We start from the raw sequence: 20,999 nt of genomic DNA, 5'->3' as shown, positions 1-20,999 counted from the left end.
GCGGCGTAAACCAAGCGGTGGGGCCTTAGTACATATGAAAATGCGGTAAAACTCCTGAAAACGGGGGTTTTACCGCATTTTCCCTTTAGTACATCCCGCCCACAGTGTGGGAGCATAAGCGGCACCAATCAGGCCCTCTGGCTGTGCTGAATGTCTTTCTTACTCTAAATGTGCATCTTATCACATAATTAATACAAAAGCGATGTTGCTAAGTGCTGACTTGCACTGATCAATTTAATGTGCAACATTTAAACATCTGTGTACAACTGAGACCTCAAGTGAGACTGTACACAATGCCGATGTTCAAGCAACTGAGCGATTATCGGCAGACTGCGCATGTGCTGCGATCATACTGCACACGCACGAAGGTACCTTTGTGATACCGCTCGCAGTGAGCTTTTTAACTGAGTGATTGACACGAAGGGAGAGTTCCGAGAGGTAACGGGGAGTGGTGGCAAAAACACAGGCGTGTTATGGCCATTTTTGGACTGGGTTTCTGCCTTCAGCTGTGATCATGTACGTAGAGAAACATGGCGCTAGCATTGTTACTGCGACATTACTGCTGAGTGACCATAAACTCACACGGGAGTAGATGTTTCTCATTACTTTGTCGGTGCTGCATATGTGTACACAGTTACTGAGGACTTTGCGATGGCTCCGGTGGGCATCTATATTTTCTTCTGGCCAGCAGCTTCAATTGCTATGACTAGGAAATCCGTAGCATGAAAAATTGCAGCTGTGTAGGCATGTGCATACAAATATAAAATAGTCCCTGAGTATGAATCTGTGTACGATGTGCTTCGATGCAGCGGACACAGCTTTTCTTATGCTAAGTTCCATTCTGCTTCATCTGCAACTTTGTACATGTTTAAAACTAATTACTCTGCCATTAAAGTTGAATCCCAGCGTCTCTGGTACACTGCCAGTGGTGTTTCACTGCATTTGCGATACAAATAAAATACAACATATAAAGAAATAGATGGTACGCTATTCTCCCAGAGCGATTCAGTCACACTGGGTGTCTCGTGATGTGGGGTGTATTGATGCTAGGTCAATGAGGTCACATTTGTATTTATTTCATTTACTGCCTACTATTATAGAAATATAATAAGTATTCCTGCAACACTTTAATAATAAAATAGCAGGATTATCACAAGATATGTTTTTAAACTATTTCCCATTCTGTAGCCCTTTGATCATCTGCGGGACCACATAATACTTCTGGTTTTTGGATCATAATGATACATTTTGCATAGTGGTGGTAGGAAAACAGCACATAGATGTGGTTTGGATAGGAATCTAAAGGTTTGCTTTAAAGTTTCACTATAGGCAGATTCCAGCAGACTCCCTAGGAGAACCATATCATTGTCAGTAATGAAAGACTACATAAGGTTAGCAGGAATTTGCATTTGTGGGAATATAATGTACTGTAGTTCAAGTGATTGAAGAGAACTACAGTAACATTTGACAGAGTTCTGGCTGATATAGTCAGTGAGAAAATGCAGATAATAAAACTGCAAAAATGATCAGAATGCAATAAGCAAATACAATGATACTGTAAATGTTATACAGGTTGAGTATCCCTTATCCAAAATGCTTGGGACCAGAGGTATTTTGGATATCGGATTTTTCCGTATTTTGGAATAATTGCATACCATAATGAGATATCATGGTGATGGGACCTAAATCTAAGCACAGAATGCATTTATGTTACATATATACCTTATACACACAGCCTGAAGGTAATTTTAGCCAATATTTTTTATAACTTTGTGCATTAAACAAAGTGTGTGTACATTCACACAATTCATTTATGTTTCATATACACCTTATACACACAGCCTGAAGGTCATTTAATACAGTATTTTTAATAACTTTGTGTATTAAACAAAGTTTGTGTACATTGAGCCATCAAAAAACGAAGGTTTCACTATCTCACTCTCACTCAAAAAAGTCCGTATTTCGGAATATTCCGTATTTCGGAATATTTGGATATGGGATACTCAACCTGTATTACAATATTATGACACATAACTTAATGACAGTAGAAGCAGATTTGCAAGTTTACATGCGTTATATATAGAGAGATAACATAGTAACATAGTAACATAGTATCTAAGGTTGAAAAAAGACAATTGTCCATCGAGTTCAACCTATTAATGAGCGGGTTCTGTTCTCAAAGAAGCGAACACCCGCGAACTTCACGGTCTGAGCCAGAATCCAAGTCCGGCTCGGGACTTGCCGCCCCGACTTGGAAACCAGAACGAGTGCAAAATGTCATTGTCCCGCTGTAGGATTCTTGCGGGTTTTGGATTCCATATAAGTTGCCGCCATTTTCACTCTGGACTTGGAGAGTGAGGAAGACAGACCTCTGTCTCTCTCTGTGGGTGGTGGCATCGGGTGGGGTCAGTGTGTGCTCTGTAGGGATGCTGTTCCTGTCACTGGGGTGTCCCTGTGATGTTAGGGATGTTATCCTGGCTGTCACTGGTGTTTCATGTGCTGTTAGGGGTGCTGCAGCTGTACATGGGTGTTGCTGTCCTGGCTGTCACTATGTTGTACAGGGGGCAGGGGCACTGTCCTCCTGTATGCAGTGAAAATACAGGGGTACTGGCCCTGTCTAGTATGCTGTAAAAATTCAGAGGTGCAGTGAAAATAAATGTACAGTACACTGGCCCTGTCTTGTATGCTGTAAAAATTCAGGGGTGCAGTGAAAATAAATGTACACTGGCCCTGTATGCTGTAAAAATACAGGGGTGCTGTTGTTAAACTAAAAGTACACTGGTCCTGTATGCTTTAAAAATACAGAGGCACTGTTGTTAAAATAAAAGTACACTGGTCCTGTATGCTGTAAAAATACAGAGGTGCTGTTGTTAAAATAAGAGTTCATCGGTCCTGTATGCTTTAAAAATACAGGGGTGCTGTTTCTAAAATAAAAGTACACTATTTCTGTATGCTGTAAAATTACAGGGGTGTTGTGAAAATGCAGGGGTGCTGGCACTCTCCGCGGTTGCCATGTCTTGGCCTGACCTTCACAACACTGTATGGGAAGAGGAGGCTCCTACCACCATTTTCACACCCTCTGCAAGTGCTGGAAGGAGCACCGCCAGTCCAGACTGCTGATATTGAGGATGTCACTGTAGAAGTACACCAGGATGAGGAGGATATTGGTGTAGCTGGCGCTGAGGAGGAAGTTGACGATGATTCTGATGGTGATGTGGTTTGTTTAAATCAGGCACCAGGGGAGACAGGTGTCTGTGGGATGAATAAACCCATTGTCATGCTTGGGCAAAATACTAAAAAAAGCCACCTCTTTGTCAATCCATAATAAGTAGGGGTAAAGATGTTAATCGCCTAGGAACATCCTCCCTTATATGTCACCTGTAGCGCATTCATTAGAAGTCATTGTTAAGTTCAGAAACTTTGGGTAATAGCGTAAGCACCTAAATTATGTGGTTTGTTTGAATATTATTTCTCTGTGAGGATGAGGATGTAAACACTGAAGGGGGGGGGACTGAGGATGAGGATGACATCTTTCCTCTGTAGAGCCAGTTTGTGGAAGGAGAGATTATCTGCAGTCATGTGGCAGACCCTATCGCTGAAATGATTGGTTTGTTAAAGTGTGCATGTCCTGTTTATACAACAAAAGGGTGGGTGGGAGGTCCCAAGGACAATTCCATCTTTTCTTTGCCACATCATTCCAGGGGTGCTGCTCTATATGTGGTGCTGCCCCTCTGCCCTATCACTCCATGGGTGCAGCCCCACTGCCGTTTAAGTCCAGGTGTGCTTTTGCCTGTCTGCTGTGCTGTCTAATTCTCCAGGAGTGCTGCCCATGCTGTATAAGTCCAGGGGTGCTGTCGTATAATTCCAGGGGTGCTTCTGTACTTGATCATAGGTTTAAATTAAAGCCTAGAACAGAATATGAAACAAGCTTCAACATTACAGATTTGTGAAAACATAGCCGCAAAGATGGAAATGGAAATTGCAATTTTTACGAAGTATTTTCCAATATGTCAGTTAAGTCAGTCAAGCTCAGAAGAGACAGAATCATAATCCAGCGCAACTGCCGGAGAGGTAAAAGAAAGATTTTCTGCCGGAGCATTACAGAGAGGTTCTCCTCGGTTATTTCATGTTAGGTACTCACTTAAATGAATGGCTCCAACTAGTCAACCTTAATTTTGATTTATTATTAATGTTCCACATTTTGGGATTATTTATTTACAAGATGCGCATTTGTTGTACAGTGTTTTTTGCCTAAGGGCTGCATAGGGTTATCGCAAGACCTCGCGGTGCTAGAAGAACAGAGTTTCAGTGAGCTTGCATTGCATCAGCTTTCCAATGCACTGCAGCACTATGGGCCAGGAGCTCCTGTGAGGCACAAACAGTTACTGAATAAGGCCCAGTATGGAGTCTTATGGTGGCTTACAGCCAGGAAGATGTCTGGCTTGCCAGGCTGAGGCATGCTGTTGGCACAGAGGTTATTATTATTATTATCCTTTATTTATATGGCGCCACAAGGGTTCCGCAGCACCCAATTACAGAGTATATATGCACATAATCAAAACAGGAAAACAGTGACTTACAGTTGAAGACAATATAGGACAAGTACAGGGTAACTAAGCTTAACTACACCAGTAAACAACATAGAGATAAGTTCCAAGGTGGCCAAAAAACTGCAGGATTTGGGCAGTTGAGGATTATTAAAGTAAGAAAATGATAAGCACATGAGGGAAGATGTCTGGTTTGCCAGGCTGAGGCTTGCTGTGGGCACAGAGGTTAGCATTGCTTCCTCCCGCAGTCCTACTTATAGTATGAAATGATTTTCGACTGTAGAGTGGTAAGCTCCACTAGGGCAGGTGCTCAATAACAAAAAATTCACTGCACAGTCCTGCTTAGTACTGTACCAAACCCACCCGAACTCAACTTTCCCCATCAGGGGCTACTGTGGGGGCTCAGGAGGGGCTGTTAAACTGCTAAAAAGTCTAAGGGGCTGCTTTATTTAAAGAATAAATATGAAAAAAATAAACAAGACACACAGGTATGCTCACATGCGTGTAACTGGGACACACAGGTATGCTCACATATGTGTAACTGAGAGCTGTGAAAAACAGAAATTAGGCATCTGCCACAAAATATGTAAATAAAAATGCAATTAAAAAAATGGGAAAAAAGAAACCCTCGAGATTTTCAAAAAATAAGTCTCCAGACTCCCTGGAGGGGAAAATATCCAATCTTGATCCTGTGATATACACGGGGCCGGTTCTGGCGCTCTGAGTGCCCCGGGCGGCAATAGGGGGCGTTGCTTCGTACAGGGAGCGTGGTCATTTACACCCTCTGTACAGACTGAAATTATGTGCGGTGCGCGATGACGTCATCGCGCACCGCACAGTAAAGGACCTCTCCACGAAGGGAAACTAGATGCGTACGCGTCTAATTTCCCTTCACAACGGCAGCGGGGGGGGGGGGGGCAGCGGCCAGCGGCAGCAGGGGGCACACAGCAGCAGCGGATCTTGCCCTGGTGCGGCGCCCTCCGGATGGCGCCCTGCGCCCTCCGGAAGGCGGCGCCCCGGGCAAAAGTCCTGCTTGCCCGTGGCAAGATCCGCTACTGGATATACACCAGTTTATTTGCATCCCAGTATTAAATCCGAGATTATCTCAATTCCTGAAAATTAAAAAAGAGGTACAAATTCGGAGGCTTTGGCCCCTAGTTTTTCAGTTTGTCCAGTAATGTGGTAATTATATATTTGCTTGGTTGAAGATCTTTCCATTACACACTAATATAGGAGTGTAGGTGTTCCTGATTGCGTGTGCCTCTCTAATTTTTAATCACCTTCCTGACAATGTCCTCTTCCTCTTGCCTCATAATGTGAAAAGTCATCAAAGAAGGAGATGGTATGTTTGTAGCTAGCTCTGATTCTGAGAACTTGGCGAGCTTTTTCCAGGGGGACCACCTGTCGCTGAAATGATTGGTTTATTAAATTGTGCATGTTCTGTTTAAACAACATAAGGCCCAAGGACAAATCCATCTTGCGCAGTGGCTGGCTGGCCAGGGGGGCAGGGTGCCATTTGCCACACGGTCCAGTGCACTTTAAGTGTTCCAGGGCCACCTGACTGCAGATTCCCTGTGAAAAGCTGGGCCGCTTGCTTGAATCTGCCCCCCAGGCTGAAAGTTGCCAGCCAGCCCCTGATCTTGCGCCTCTTTTTTTTCTTTGCATGATGTGCTCTTTGGGGCCTATTTTTTATAACTGCCATCCTGTCTGCCACTGCAGTGTCACTCCTAGATGGGCTACTTGTGTCGCTTAGCTTAGTCATCCAGCTACCTCAGTGCAACCTTTTGGCCTAAAAACAATATTGTGAGGTATTCAGTGTTCAGAATAGACAGGAAATTAGTAGAAATAAATGTTATTGAGGTTAATAATACCGTAGGATCAAAATTACCCCCAATTTCTGTGATTTTAGCTGTTTTTATGTTTTTTTTCTCCAAAAAATCCAGATCCAAAACTAAAACCAGAACCCAAAAGGGTGGTTTTGTCAAAACCAATCCAGATCCAAAACATGAACGGAGATCTGGATCGAAAACCAAAACACAAAACCCGAAAAGTGTCCGCCGCACATCTCTAGTTATTTACAGCACCAGGACCATAGAACCTACTTGGCTTCTCCGGACTTTTACCAAACTGTGCATGCATCGCAGCCTACATATGTAACAGAGTATCTACGACACATGCTAAGTCTTACACATCTTAGTTGCTTCCCACCAATGAGTGCTATTGGGTAGCAACTTATGGCAACAGGGTGCTCGAGTTGAGACCTATTCTGAGCTAAGCATACACAAAGTTCACACCACTTCAGTCGGGTTCACTACGATATGCCGGCGGTCGGGCTTCCGGCGACCAGAATACCGGCGCCGGGAGCCCGACCGCCGGCTTACCGACAGTGTGGCGAGCGCAAATGAGCCCCTTGCGGGCTCGCTGCGCTCGCCACGCTACGGGCACGGTGGCGCGCTACGCGCGCCACACTATTTTATTCTCCCTCCAGGGGGGTCGTGGACCCCCATGAGGGAGAATAAGTGTCGGTATGCCGGCTGTCGGGCTCCCGGCGCCGGTATGCTGGTCGCCGGGAGCCCGACCGCTGGCATACTGAAGACCACCCCTTCAGTCAGATCTCCTGCACCAAGTGGGGGGCGGGGAGGAGGTGGGGGGGGGGGTGTAAGTGCCATTATGCGTAAGTGATGATGGCTGATCTTGCGATTTGAGGCCTGGAGACGATGCAGTCGCATAGACACATCAGATGTTCGCATAGGACTTTTGATTGCTGATAGTGGACGGAAAGCGCAACCATCTATCCTCACTCTGCTCTGTCTTCTGAAGGTACAAATATTTGTTGCAACTACAGGAAAATTACAGGAAAATACATTTACATATAATGATACTGTATGCCTTAAAATGCCTAATCCTCATTTGGTAGTCTTGTAATATCATTAAAAACAGCTAAATAAAAAAGATTTTAAAAAAGTGTTAAGTGGAAAAATAAATACTTATTATGGCGTTAGTTCATTTGCACATTCATTGTAGTATAATAAAGGTGATAATATTCTAGTTAATATTTATTCTTTAGGAGTATCAGTCCTTATCATATGGCATCTCTTTGTTATAGGTACACTGTTCGTTTTTTCAATTTGGTTTTTACTATTTTTTTACTTTTAGATTCATTTTGGCCAAAAGTGAGTCCTCTTATCACTGCCAACCAGTATCACCAAAGCGCTGAATATTGGCCCTCATTCCGAGTTGATCGCTAGCTACCATTGTTCGCTGAGTAGCGATCATTTAAAAAAATGGCAAAACTGCGCATGCGTATGCATCGCAATGCGCACGCACGGCGTACGGGTACAAAGAGCATCGTCGTTTTGCACAGGTTCTAGCGACGCTTTCAGTCGCACTGCCGAACGCAGGGAGATTGACAGGAAGTGGGTGTTTCTGGGTGGCAACTGACCGTTTTCTGGGAGTGTTTGGAAAAACACAGGTATGGCCGGGCGTTTGTGGGCGGGTATCTGACGTCATTACCGTGTCATTCGTCGCAGCAATCATCGCACAGAATAAGTAACTACAGGGCTGGTCTTGTTCTGCACAAAATGTGTTTGCTGCCGCTCGGTTGCACAGGCGTTCGCACTCCTGCAAAGCGAAAATACACTCCCCCGTGGGCGGTGACTATGCATTTACATGGCTGCTAAAAGTAGCTAGCGAGCGATCAACTCGGAAAGAGGGCATCTGTGTAATTTACATAGCAAACTGTAATTGATTATTGCGGCTACTGATTCGCTATTGCTTCATATTGGTAAATACTGTAGACTGCTAAATGCTGCATGAAATGTGCATATTTATCTTTTAGTATGTAATTTCAAACTGTGGGAAGACTGTATTTTTCTCTTGTGTCTGTGTGGGCTTCCTTTAACGATTCAGAAATATACTGGTAGATTAATAAGGGGCAGATGCACTAAGCAGTGAAAAGTGATACAGTGGAAAGTGATAAAGTACCAGACAATCAGCTCCTAATTGCCATGTTACAGGCTGTGTTAGGATCTGGTTGGCTGGTACTTTATCACTTTTCAAGGCTTAGTAGTACATCTCTCCTAATGACTTCTGACAAAATAGACCTTATGCAGGGGAATTCAATTCGTTTACAGCTGGTTTCAAAGATTTTTGTTCGCAGACATCAAAAATGTGCAAGTCTAGTGTGTGTTCACTCTCAGAGGGGGGTGAGTTCCAATACTGTTGCTGGCATCTAGAGCAACCCGCTCAGCAGTGTATGCAAAGCAGGGAGGCGCTGGGCTGGAGAAGCGGGAGGTTTGTGTGTGGCAGGTGAGTGGGGTGTCTTAATAAACAGTGCTAAATGATCAGTTGTAGTGATTGCAAATATATATATATATATATATATATATATATATATAAAATAAGATTTTACTTACCGGTAAATCTATTTCTCGTAGTCCGTAGTGGATGCTGGGGACTCCGTAAGGACCATGGGGAATAGACGGGCTCCGCAGGAGACAGGGCACTTTAAGAAAAAATTAGGAATACTGGTGTGCACTGGCTCCTCCCTCTATGTCCCTCCTCCAGACCTCAGTTAAGGAAACTGTGCCCGGAAGAGCTGACAGTACAAGGAAAGGATTTTGGAATCCAGGGTAAGACTCATACCAGCCACACCAATCACACCGTATAACTCGTGATAAACTTACCCAGTTAACAGTATGAACAACAACAGAGCATCAGACAAACCTGATGCAACTATAACATAACCCTTATTTAAGCAATAACTATATACAAGTATTGCAGAAGACGTCCGCACTTGGGACGGGCGCCCAGCATCCACTACGGACTACGAGAAATAGATTTACCGGTAAGTAAAATCTTATTTTCTCTAACATCCTAGTGGATGCTGGGGACTCCGTAAGGACCATGGGGATTATACCAAAGCTCCCAAACGGGCGGGAGAGTGCGGATGACTCTGCAGCACCGAATGAGCAAACACAAGGTCCTCCTCAGCCAGGGTATCAAACTTGTAGAACTTTGCAAAGGTGTTTGAACCTGACCAAGTAGCCGCTCGGCAAAGCTGTAATGCCGAGACCCCTCGGGCAGCCGCCCAAGAAGAGCCCACCTTCCTTGTGGAGTGGGCTTTCACTGATTTTGGAAGCGGCAATCCAGCCGCAGAATGAGCCTGCTGGATCGTGTTACAGATCCAGCGAGCAATAGTTTGCTTTGAAGCAGGAGCACCCAGCTTGTTGGGTGCATACAGGATAAACAGCGACTCAGTTTTCCTGACTCTAGCCATTCTGGCTACATAAACCTTCAAAGCCCTGACTACATCCAGTAACTCGGAATCCTCCAAGTCACGAGTAGCCACAGGCACCACAATAGGTTGGTTCATATGAAAAGATGACACCACATTTGGCAGAAATTGCGGACGAGTCCGCAATTCTGCCCTGTCAATATGGAAAACCAAATAGGGGCTTTTATGTGACAAAGCCGCCAATTCTAACACACGCCTAGCCGAAGCCAAGGCTAATAGCATGACCACCTTCCACGTGAGATATTTTAACTCCACGGTTTTAAGCGGCTCAAACCAGTGTGATTTCAGGAAACTCAACACCATTTAAAGATCCCAAGGTGCCACTGGAGGCACAAACGGGGGCTGAATATGCAGCACTCCCTTTACAGACGTCTGAACTTCAGGTAGAGAAGCTAGTTCTTTTTGAAAGAAAATGGATAGAGCCGAAATCTGGACCTTAATGGACCCCAATTTTAGGCCCAAAGTCACTCCCGACTGTAGGAAGTGAAGGAAACGGCCCAACTGGAATTCCTCTGTAGGGGCATTCCTGGCCTCACACCAAGCAACATATTTTCGCCGTATACGGTGATAATGTTTAGCTATCACGTCCTTCCTAGCCTTTATCAGCGTAGGAATAACCTCATCCGGAATGCCTTTTTCTGCTAGGATCCGGCGTTCAACCGCCATGCCGTCAAACGCAGCCGCGGTAAGTCTTGGAACAGACAAGGTCCCTGCTGCAACAGATCCTGCCTTAGAGGCAGAGGCCATGGGTCCTCTGTGAGCATTTCTTGCAGCTCTGGATACCAAGTCCTTCTTGGCCAATCCGGAACAATGAGTATTGTTCTCACTCCTCTTTTTTTTATGATTCTCAGCACCTTGGGTATGAGAGGAAGAGGAGGAAACACATAAACCGACTGGAACATCCACGGTGTCACCAGTGCGTCTACAGCTATCGCCTGAGGGTCTCTTGACCTGGCGCAATACCTCTGTAGCTTTTTGTTGAGGCGGGATGCCATCATGTCCACCTGTGGCAGTTCCCACCGACCTACAATCTGCGCGAAGACTTCTTGATGAAGTCCCCACTCTCCCGGGTGGAGGTCGTGCCTGCTGAGGAAGGCTGCTTCCCAGTTGTCCACTCCCGGAATGAACACTGCTGACAGTGCTCGTATGTGATTTTCCGCCCATCGAAGAATTCTGGTGGCTTCCGCCATCGCCACCCCGCTCCTTGTGCTGCCTTGGCGGTTTACATGATCCACTGCGGTGATGTTGTCTGATTGAATCAGCACCGATTGGTTGCGAAGCAGGGTCTCCGCTTGACTTAGGGCGTTGTATATGGCCCTTAGTTCCAGGATATTGATGTGAAGGCAAGTCTCCTGACTTGACCACAGCTCTTGCAAACTTCTTCCCTGAGTGACTGCCACCCACCCTCGGAGGCTTGCATCCGTGGTCACCAGGACCCAGTCCTGAATGCCGAACCTGCGGCCCTCGAGAAGGTGAGTACTCTGCAGCCACCACAGAAGAGACACCCTGGCCCTGGGGGATAGGGTGATCAGCCGATGCATCTGTAGATGCGATCCGGACCACTTGTCCAACAGATCCCGTTGAAAAAGTCCTCGCATGGAACCTGCCGAAGGGAATGGCCTCGTATGACGCCACCATCTTTCCCAGGACTCTCGTGCAGTGATGCACCGACACCTGTTTTGGTTTTAAGAGGTCTCTGACCAGTGTCATGAGTTCCTGAGCCTTCTCCGTCGGGAGAAAACCTTCTTCTGGTCTTCCAGAATCATGCCCAGGAAGGGCAGACGCGTCATAGGAATCAGCTGCGACTTTGGAATATTCAGAATCCAGCCGTGCTGTTGTAACACTTCCCGAGAGTGTGCTACACTAATCAGCAACTGCTCTCTGGACCTCGCCTTTATGAGGAGATCGTCCAAGTATGGGATAATTGTGACTCCTTGCTTTCGCAGGAGCACCATCATTACTGCCATTACCTTGTTAAATATTCTCGGTGCCGTGGACAGACCAAACGGCAACGTCTGGAATTGGTAATGACAATCCTATACCACAAATCTGAGGTACTCCTGATGAGGTGGATAAACGGGGACATGAAGGTAAGCATCCTTTATGTCCAGAGACACCATAAAATTCCCCTCCCTTGCGATGACCGCTCTGAGCGATTCCATCTTGAACTTGAACTTTTCAAGTATATGTTCAGGGATTTTAAATTCAATATGGGTCTGACCGAACCATCTGGTTTCGGGACTACAACATGGTCGAATAATAACCCCTCCTTGTTGAAGGAGGGGAACCTTGACCACCACCTGTTGAAGATACAATATGTGAATTACAGTTAACCCTGTTTCCCTCTCGGGGTGGGGGGGGGGAGGAGCCGTCAGGGCCGTCAGTGAGGAGGCATCTTCTCAAAGTCCAGCTTGTATCCCTGAGACACAATATCTATTGCCCAGGGATCTAACAGGGAGTGAACCCACTTGTTGCTGAACTTACGAAAGCGTGCCCCCACCGGGCCTAGCTCCGCCTGTGGAGCCCCAGCGACATGCGGTGGATTTTCGTAGAGGCCGGGGAGGACTTCTGTTCCTGGGAACTAGCTGTGTTGTGCAGCTGGTTTCCTCTGCCCCCGCCTCTGGCAAGAAAGGACGGACCACGGACTTTCTTGTTTCTTTGTTCGAAAGGCTGCATTTGATAATGACGTGCTTTCCTAGGCTGTGCAGGAATATAAGGCAAAATATCAGAATTACCAGCTATAGCTGTGGAGACCAGGTCCGAGAACCCTTCTCCACACAATCCTCAGCCTTCCATATGCCACTTAAGTTGGCATCATCTGTCCATTGCATATTCTACAGCAGAGGTCCTCAAACTCGGTCCTCGGGGGCCCACACAGTGCATGTTTTGCAGGTCTCCTCACAGAATCGCAAGTGAAATAATTAGCTCCACCTGTGGACCTTTTAAAATGTGTCAGTGAGTAATTAATACACCTGTGCACCTGCTAGGTTACCTGCAAAACATGCACTGTGTGGGCCCCCGAGGACCGAGTTTGAGGACCTCTGTTCTACAGGATACGTCAAGCAGAAATCGACATAGCTTTGCCTCTAGGACCCAGTATACTCATGTCTCTTTGGGCATGTTTTATGATATATATCTCTTAAGACAGCATCTTTAATATATATATATATATATCTCTATATATATACATATATATATATATATATATTATATATATATACATACTAGGGTCTCAATTTCTGCTGATAAGGTACCTGTCCACGCCGCCACAGCGCTATAAACCCATGCCGACACAATCGCCGGTCTGAGTAGTGTACCAAAATGTGCACGCTATCTGCAGGATCCCTGAGAATAGCTAGGGCTACCTTTTGGGCAAACGTGACACCCTAGGGGAAGATTCCCATCACATCCTGGCCCTAGTGGGGAAAGGGTACTGCCTGAGAATTCTTTGTGGGAAGCTGCAGTCTCTTGTCTGGAGATTCCCGCTCTTTTTCCTCATGAGAGGAGGGACATTTACCTCAGCTTTCTTCCCCTTAAAATGTGTACCCTTGTGTCAGGGACAGATGAGTCATCAGTGATATGCAAATCATCTTTATTACAATAATCATAAATTGAATACTTTTCTGCCATTTTGGCTGTAACTTTGCATTATCGTAGTCGACACAGGAGTCAAACTCCGTGTCGATATCAGTGTCTATTATTTTGGATAGTGAGCATTGTGAGACTCTGAAGGTCTCTGCGCCATAGGGGCAGACATGGGTAGATTTCCTGTCTGTTCTCTAATCTTTTGTGCAATAAATTCACCTTAGCACTTACACATATCCAAACAGGTGTCGGCGTTGCACACCTGTTTGCACACACATATTAGCTCCATCTCCTCCTTAGGGGAGCCTTTTACCTCAGACATGTCGACACACACGTACCGACACACCACACACACAGGGGATGCTCTATTTGAAGACAGTTCCCCCACAAGGCCCTTTGGAGAGACAGAGAGAGAGTATGCCAGCACACACCCCAGCGCTATATGACCCAGGAATCACACAGTAACGTAGTGTTAACCCAGTAGCTGCTGTATACATTGTTTTTACGCCAAATTTATATGTCCCCCCTCTCTTTTTCACCCTCTTCTATCGTGCTTCTGCAGGGGAGAGCCTGGGGAGCTTCCTCTCAGCAAAGCTGTGGAGAGAAAATGGTGAGAAAATGTGTGGGTGTAATGTGGGAGCAATGGCGCACAGCTGCAGTGCTGTGCGCTACCTCATATGAAGACTGGAGTCTTCTGCCGCCGTTTTTGAAGTCTTCTTGCTTCTCACGCCGGCTTCTGGCTCTGCGAGGGGGACGGCGGCGCAGCTCTGGGATCGGACGACCAAGTGTGCGTTCCTGTGTTCGATCCCTCTGGAGCTAATGGTGTCCAGTAGCCTAAGAAGCATGACCTATCCACAGTGAGTAGGTCTGCTTCTCTCCCCTCAGTCCCACGTAGCAGAGAGTCTGTTGCCAGCAGATCTCGCTGAAAATAAAAAATCCTAACAAAATACTTTCTATCTAGCAAGCTCAGGAGAGCTCACTAAAGTGCACCCAGCTCGTCCGGGCACAGATTCCAACTGAGGTCTGGAGGAGGGACATAGAGGGAGGAGCCAGTGCACACCAGTATTCCTAATTCTTTCTTAAAGTGCCCTGTCTCCTGCGGAGCCCGTCTATTCCCCATGGTCCTTACGGAGTCCCCAGCATCCACTAGGACGTTAGAGAAATATATATATATATATATATATATATATAGTAAATATATATATATATTTATTTCTGCAGCGGGGTACACTGGTATTCCACAGGGAATAACATCGGGTGTAGAGTTGGATCTTGATCTGAGGCACCAACAGGCTAAAGCTTTGACTGTTCCCAGGATGCACTGCACCGCCTCCTCTATAGCCCCGTCTCCAGGCACTGGAGCTCAGTTTGTAAGTTGGTGCCTGCAGTCCAGGTCACTAACAGGTGGGGCTGTGCTAGGCAGCCCTGAAAAGAGCTTTTTTGAAGACTTCAAGGGCCGCAGCACTTTCTGTGTCTTTATGACATGGTGTACTGTGGCTCCATCACCTCCCTCAGCGGCGCTGCTTACTCCCGCAGCCTGGTTCCCGGGTACTTGCAGCGGAGATGCACCGGTTTTCAGGTACACCACTGCTGCCGCTCTCCAGGATTGCGTGGCTGCACATCAGTGAGGAGGTAAGAGGGTACCCCAGGTGGGATCCGCCGGTAAATCGCGATCCGGTCGCGGTCCCAGGAGATGGACCGCTCCGTTGGCGTGGACACTGTGTCGCACAGGGACCCCACTATATCCACCTGTGCAAGGAGCACAGGTCGGATTTACTAAAATCCATTTATAAAAGGCTCCACAGTACCCGGTGGTGAAGTCCAGCAGAGGGGATAAGGTGCAGACCTGTAGCTCCTCCCCCAGCTCCGGCCGCCATCTACTGCCGGTGTTCCCGCCCTGGAGCTGCAGTTCTTTCTCCCTCACTCCCTTACAGAGATTTTGGCGCTATTACATAGCTGGGCTGATCTCCGGGACTGCTGGGCACTGTCTCCTCTGTAAATTCGCCTGTATCATCAGCACTGTGCATTTACAGACACTTAAGTATTCTACATGTCATTTTAGACAGTGTTAGTTAAGAACAAGTATACTGCTATCTGACTATTTAGTACAAGTATTCTGTGATATACAGTACATCCAGTGTTTACTGTGCATTGTTATATCTGTAAACATACATATCTATATGTAATTTACTAGTCTAGTGCAGTTTTATTGTTTGTATGTAATAATTCCTGCATTGTACCTGTGACTGAGTGTGCCTGTAGCTGCTGTGTGAATTCCATTCTTGTGTATAACACGTTTTCTGTACCCGGGGGGATAGGTGCGTCAGGGTCTCATGTAATATATACTGTAGTACTACACAGGGTATACTGTTTTGTATTTCTCACTGTGTTTTTCAGTTACCCCACACCGCTTAAATCCTCTATTTGTGCTCTGTGCATACTGTCACATTACACAGGGGATTATTTGCTGATTTTCTGTTTGTTTGGCTTTATTGTACTGTTACGCCCTAAGGCTACATACCATACAATGTCTGCTACACAGGGCGGGACATCCACGGACACTCCTGCATCATGCAGTGCTGTTGCCATGGATTCACCAGTGGGGGGGGAGTGTTAGCTGCTGGTTCAGACGCATACATCTCCCAGTCCGCCTGTGGCACCTGTGGCCAATCAGGTCCCACCTTAGGCAGCGTTTTCAAATATTCTGGCTACGCTTGTAACGCGTCTTATGCCCCCTGTGGGACCTCCTGTGCCATTACAGCCACATATTGTCCCTGTAGTTAATCCACCATGGGCGGATATTCTGTCTACCCAGTTACAGCAATTAAATCAGTCTTTGGTTAGACAAAAGTCCACCCCATGCCCCTCTGGGGCCAAGGGGTCATCTAAGCGGGCCATTTCTTCCTCACAATCCACTAATATTTTGGACAATTCTTCTGATGAGGATGGGCAATATAGTGACCCATCAGACACTGATACAGTTGCTTCTGATGAGAAATCTACAACCCAGGTCAATGTTCCTGACCTTGTGGAGGATATCAAGCTGATTCTCCAAATTGATGATGACATTGCGCCCCCTGCTACGTCTAAGAAACCTGATAAGTTCAAACGTCAGAAGGTTGCTAAAGTAGTTTTACCACATTCTGACCTTTTAATTGACATATGTCAGGAATCCTGGTCATCTCCAGGAAAGAAGTTTTCCCTGTCTAAAAAGATGCTAGCTCATTATCCTATCCCTGCAGAGTTGAGTAACAAGTGGGAAACTCCACCGCCGGTGGACTCTCATGTCGCCTGTCTTGTGGTGTCATCTACTCTGCCTGTCACCACTGTCACCTCACTGAAGGAACCAACAGATAAGCGTGTGGAGGGATGCCTGAAGTCTATAAACACTCTTACCGGTGCTATACATAGACCCACTATGGCTGCCTCTTGGGCGTTAAAAGGAATTGAAGCATGGGTTCAGGCAATTGAGGATGAGTTGCCTCAGGATTTTTTGGACATTGCCAGACAATATTTGTCATATATTACCACAGCCTCTCACTATATTCAGGAGGCAGCCTCTGATGCAGGGGTCATGGCGGACAAGGCATCTAATACGTCTATCCTGGCTCGCCAGATTCTGTGGTTAAGGTCCTGGAAAGTGGACCTGGACTCTAAAAAGACCCTGGAGGTGCTTCCTTTCAAGGGAGACATACTATTTGGGGAGAATCTGAAGAAGACTGCGTTTCTCCCAAGTACTAATCCTTCTGCTCCAAAGGCTAAGAGTACAACTTTTCGTTCCTTTCGATCTAAAGCAAAAGGTCAGGCGTACCCGAGACAGGCTCGTACTTCCAAATCCACTAAGCCCAAATCTAAACAATCCTGGGCCGCCTGTCAGCCTGCTTCCAAACAAGACAAGACTGTTGCATGATGGGGCGGGCCTCCCCCTGGGGGACCCCAGGGTGGGAGGCCGACCTCTGCAGTTCACCCGGGCCTGGTTAAAGACCACTTTAGATGCCTGCATGCGGGAAGTTGTCTCTCATGGGTACGCAATCTCTTTCAAGAGACGTTCCCCTCGCCAGTTCTGTTCAACACTTATCCCCTCAGATCCGTTGAAAGCACAAGCTCTACACCTGGTTGTACAATCCCTCCTGGAAACAGGAGTGGTAATGCCGGTACCTCCGTCCCAGAGAGGCAGGGGATTCTATTCGACTCTGTTTCTAGTTCCGAAACCAAAACGGTCTTTCCAGCCTATCCTCAACCTCAAATCATTGAACACGTTTGTAAGAGTGTCCAAATTCCGTATGGAAACCCTGCACTCTATTGTGCTGGCCATGGAACCCGAGGACTATATGGTATCCCTGGACATACACGATGCTTACCTACACATACCTATTGCCATTACGCATCAGCAATATCTGCAGTTTGCTATTGGCAACCTTCATTTTCAATTCCAGGCTCTGTCATTTGGACTGGCCACAACACCTCGGATTTTCACCAAGGTCATGGCTGTTATGACGGCTTTCCTCCGTCGTCAGTGAATCAGGATCCTGCCGCATCTGGACGACTTGCTGATTCTGGCGAACTCCCAAGATGTCCTCCTCAGTCAACTGGAGATGTCGGTCCAATTCCTACAAGCCCATGGGTGGCTCATCAATTGTAAGAAGTCCTCGCTGGTCCCTGCTTGGAGCATGGTGCACCTGGGGGTGCTGCTGGACACACACAGCCAAAGACTGTTTCTGTCTCTGGAGAAGGTCCTGAAACTTCAGGACAAGATCAGATACTTCCTCTCTCACCAGAGAGTGTCGATTCACTCTGCGATGCAAGTACTAGGCCTCATGGTGTCGGCTTCCGACATGGTAGAGTACGCACAATTTCATTCTCGCCCTCTGCAGAGGTTAATCCTTTCCAAGTGGGACGGCCTGCCTCATCGGATCAGGTCTCAAATTATCTCCTTGACTCCGGAGGTTTGTCTGTCACTGAGCTGGTGGCTACAGGACCAATAGTTGAGCAGGGGCCATCCTTTCTGGATCTCCGACTGGGTCCTCCTGACAATGGACGCCAGTCTGCGAGGTTGTGGAGCAGTGGACCAGGGAGGAATCTCTCCTCCCGATAAACATTCGGGAATTGCGGGCAGTGTTCAATTCATTGACACTGGCCCTGCCTCTGGTACAGAACAGGCCTGTTCAGGTACAATCAGACAACACCACCACGATGACGTACATAAATCATCAAGGCGGCACTCAAAGCCGCATGGCAATGATGGAAGTGTCAAAAACCCTCCAATGGGTGGAACGCCATCTGCCAGCCATATCGGCAGTGTTCATTCCGGGAGTCCTCAACTGGGAAGTGGACAGTCGTCAGGACGTGCACGCTGGAGAGTGGAGTCTTCATACAGAAGTCTTTCAACTCCTAGTGGACAAGTGGGGCCTACCAGATGTAGACATGATGGCGTCTCAACACAATCACAAAGTTTCGGTTTTCGGAATAAGGACAAGGGATCCTCAAGCAGCATTCGTGGATGCACTGGCAATTCTATGGAACTTTCGGCTGCCATACTTGTTTCCTCCAGTGTCACTCCTGCCCAGGGTAATACAGAAAATCAAGCAAGAAAGAGGAATACTACTTCTAGTCGCTCCAGGGTGGCCCAGATGGCATTGGTTCTCAGACCTGCAGGGTCTCTCGATAGAGCGTCCTCTTCTACTTCCTCAATGCCCAGACCTCCTCGTTCAGGGCCCTTGTGTCTACCCGGACCTAGCCATACTGGCGTTGATGGCGTGGCTCTTGAAGCATCACTCCTGAGAGCAAAAGGATTCTCTGAGGCGGTCATTCAAACTGTGTTGAAAGCCCGTAAACCAGCTTCAGCTCGGATTTATTACAGGGTCTGGAATTCTTACTTCACATGGTGTGCTGCTAAGAATTATGATGCATATACTTTCAAAACTTCCAGACTTTTAGCTTCTCTACAACAAGGTCTAGACTTGGGCCTTCGTCTGGCCTCTATGAATGCCATTTTTAGATTTCTCACAAATATTTAAAATGCTTGCTCTAATATATATTGTAAATGCCTGCACATCTTATTACCATATCCCATAAATGTGTGCTGTACATCGCACAACACTGCATCCCTTAAGAGAAAACAATACACCCACACATTATCTGAGTTCCAAAGCTCATTGATATATGTATTTGTTATTAAAAAGGATATGGATTCAATATATATTACAACGTACAGTATACCTATAGTTACAACTCATACAGTAAGCAGTTAATACATAGTTACATACAATTACATACAATTTCAGTTACATGCCAGCGATACAATTACCATTCCCTCCAATGTAGCTTATGTCTCCCTCTCTCTGTAAATAAATACAGTAACTGATCTGCTAGCAACTCCTCCATCATCCTCCTCTGACCAAAACAGCAAGCAAGTGACCTCCTGTGTGGTCAGCTTAGTATTATCTAGTTTCTGGGGGAGGGGACTCATGATGTCACCAGTTCCTTTGTATGTGCTGAACATGCTCAGCCTTTGGGGACGTCCAAAGGGGCTGGAACTTCTATTGTTCAAATAAAAGGGATTTTAGCTTTTATACATTCAATCATAATTATCCGCTGCAATGTCCCACAACTTCATAACAAGTATCAAATTAATCTACACATTAAGCTGGTTGTTTTAATAGTAAACATGACCGGTGTATCTGGTTTCGTTCAAATAATACACATACATGACATTAATTCAATATATATAATTCTAAATTATCATGAGGTCTGGCGCTTAATATTATTATAATTATGTACTGTATGAAATAAGTGTCGAATCCATCTCTGGCATGTCCGTGTAAATGCGTGCGTTACCATATATGGCTGTGCTCGCTGTGCGTATTTGCAAGTATAGCGACTTATGTGTGTGTTGTTTGTATGTTCTCTTTATGTAATATTTTTGACTTTGACAGTCCACCCTTTGGCAGTAAACAATAACTGCCATCAATTATTAACATAAGAAAAAATATTTCATACCATAATCGGTGACCTAGACACAAGTATGTATGCATTTCGCAAATCAGACACTTGACTATATTTGGGGAAGACAGGGAGGAGGACGAGACATCCTCTATATGCACTCGGCGGTCACGGGACCACTGGTTGTGTGTGGGACAACATTCAACCTATATAGTATGCTGGGACAGTGCTTTGGCCTATAATGTCTGATTTGCGACGAACATTTCACACATACCTGTACCTACGTCTTTGTACCACTGATGTTTGGATTCGATTGAGGTTCTGCTGGGTAGATGAAAAAAAAACACAAACAAATCGTGACAGTGGCATATAAAATTTTCATGATCTACATATTCCTATCATTTTCTGAACATTGTTTCCATTTCTGGAACGTATGCTAATTCTGTTTAATCATTGGACAAGGGTTATAAGTAGTGTCCTTCCTAAATAACATAAACATTCGGAGTTCAGGGAGAGCCACTCATAAACCTTTCTTCCACATATGTTAGTGAGCTCTTTATCTGCAGTGTGTGAAAAGTCATTGTCTGACTGTTCCTGATTACCTCTGAACTCCATAACTACTAGGCCTT

The sequence above is a fragment of the Pseudophryne corroboree genome, chromosome 2 (assembly GCF_028390025.1).
Source record: "Pseudophryne corroboree isolate aPseCor3 chromosome 2, aPseCor3.hap2, whole genome shotgun sequence".
Classification (NCBI taxonomy): domain Eukaryota; kingdom Metazoa; phylum Chordata; class Amphibia; order Anura; family Myobatrachidae; genus Pseudophryne; species Pseudophryne corroboree.
The sequence above is the reverse complement of the archived record's forward strand: the minus strand, read 5'-3'. Positions refer to the sequence as shown.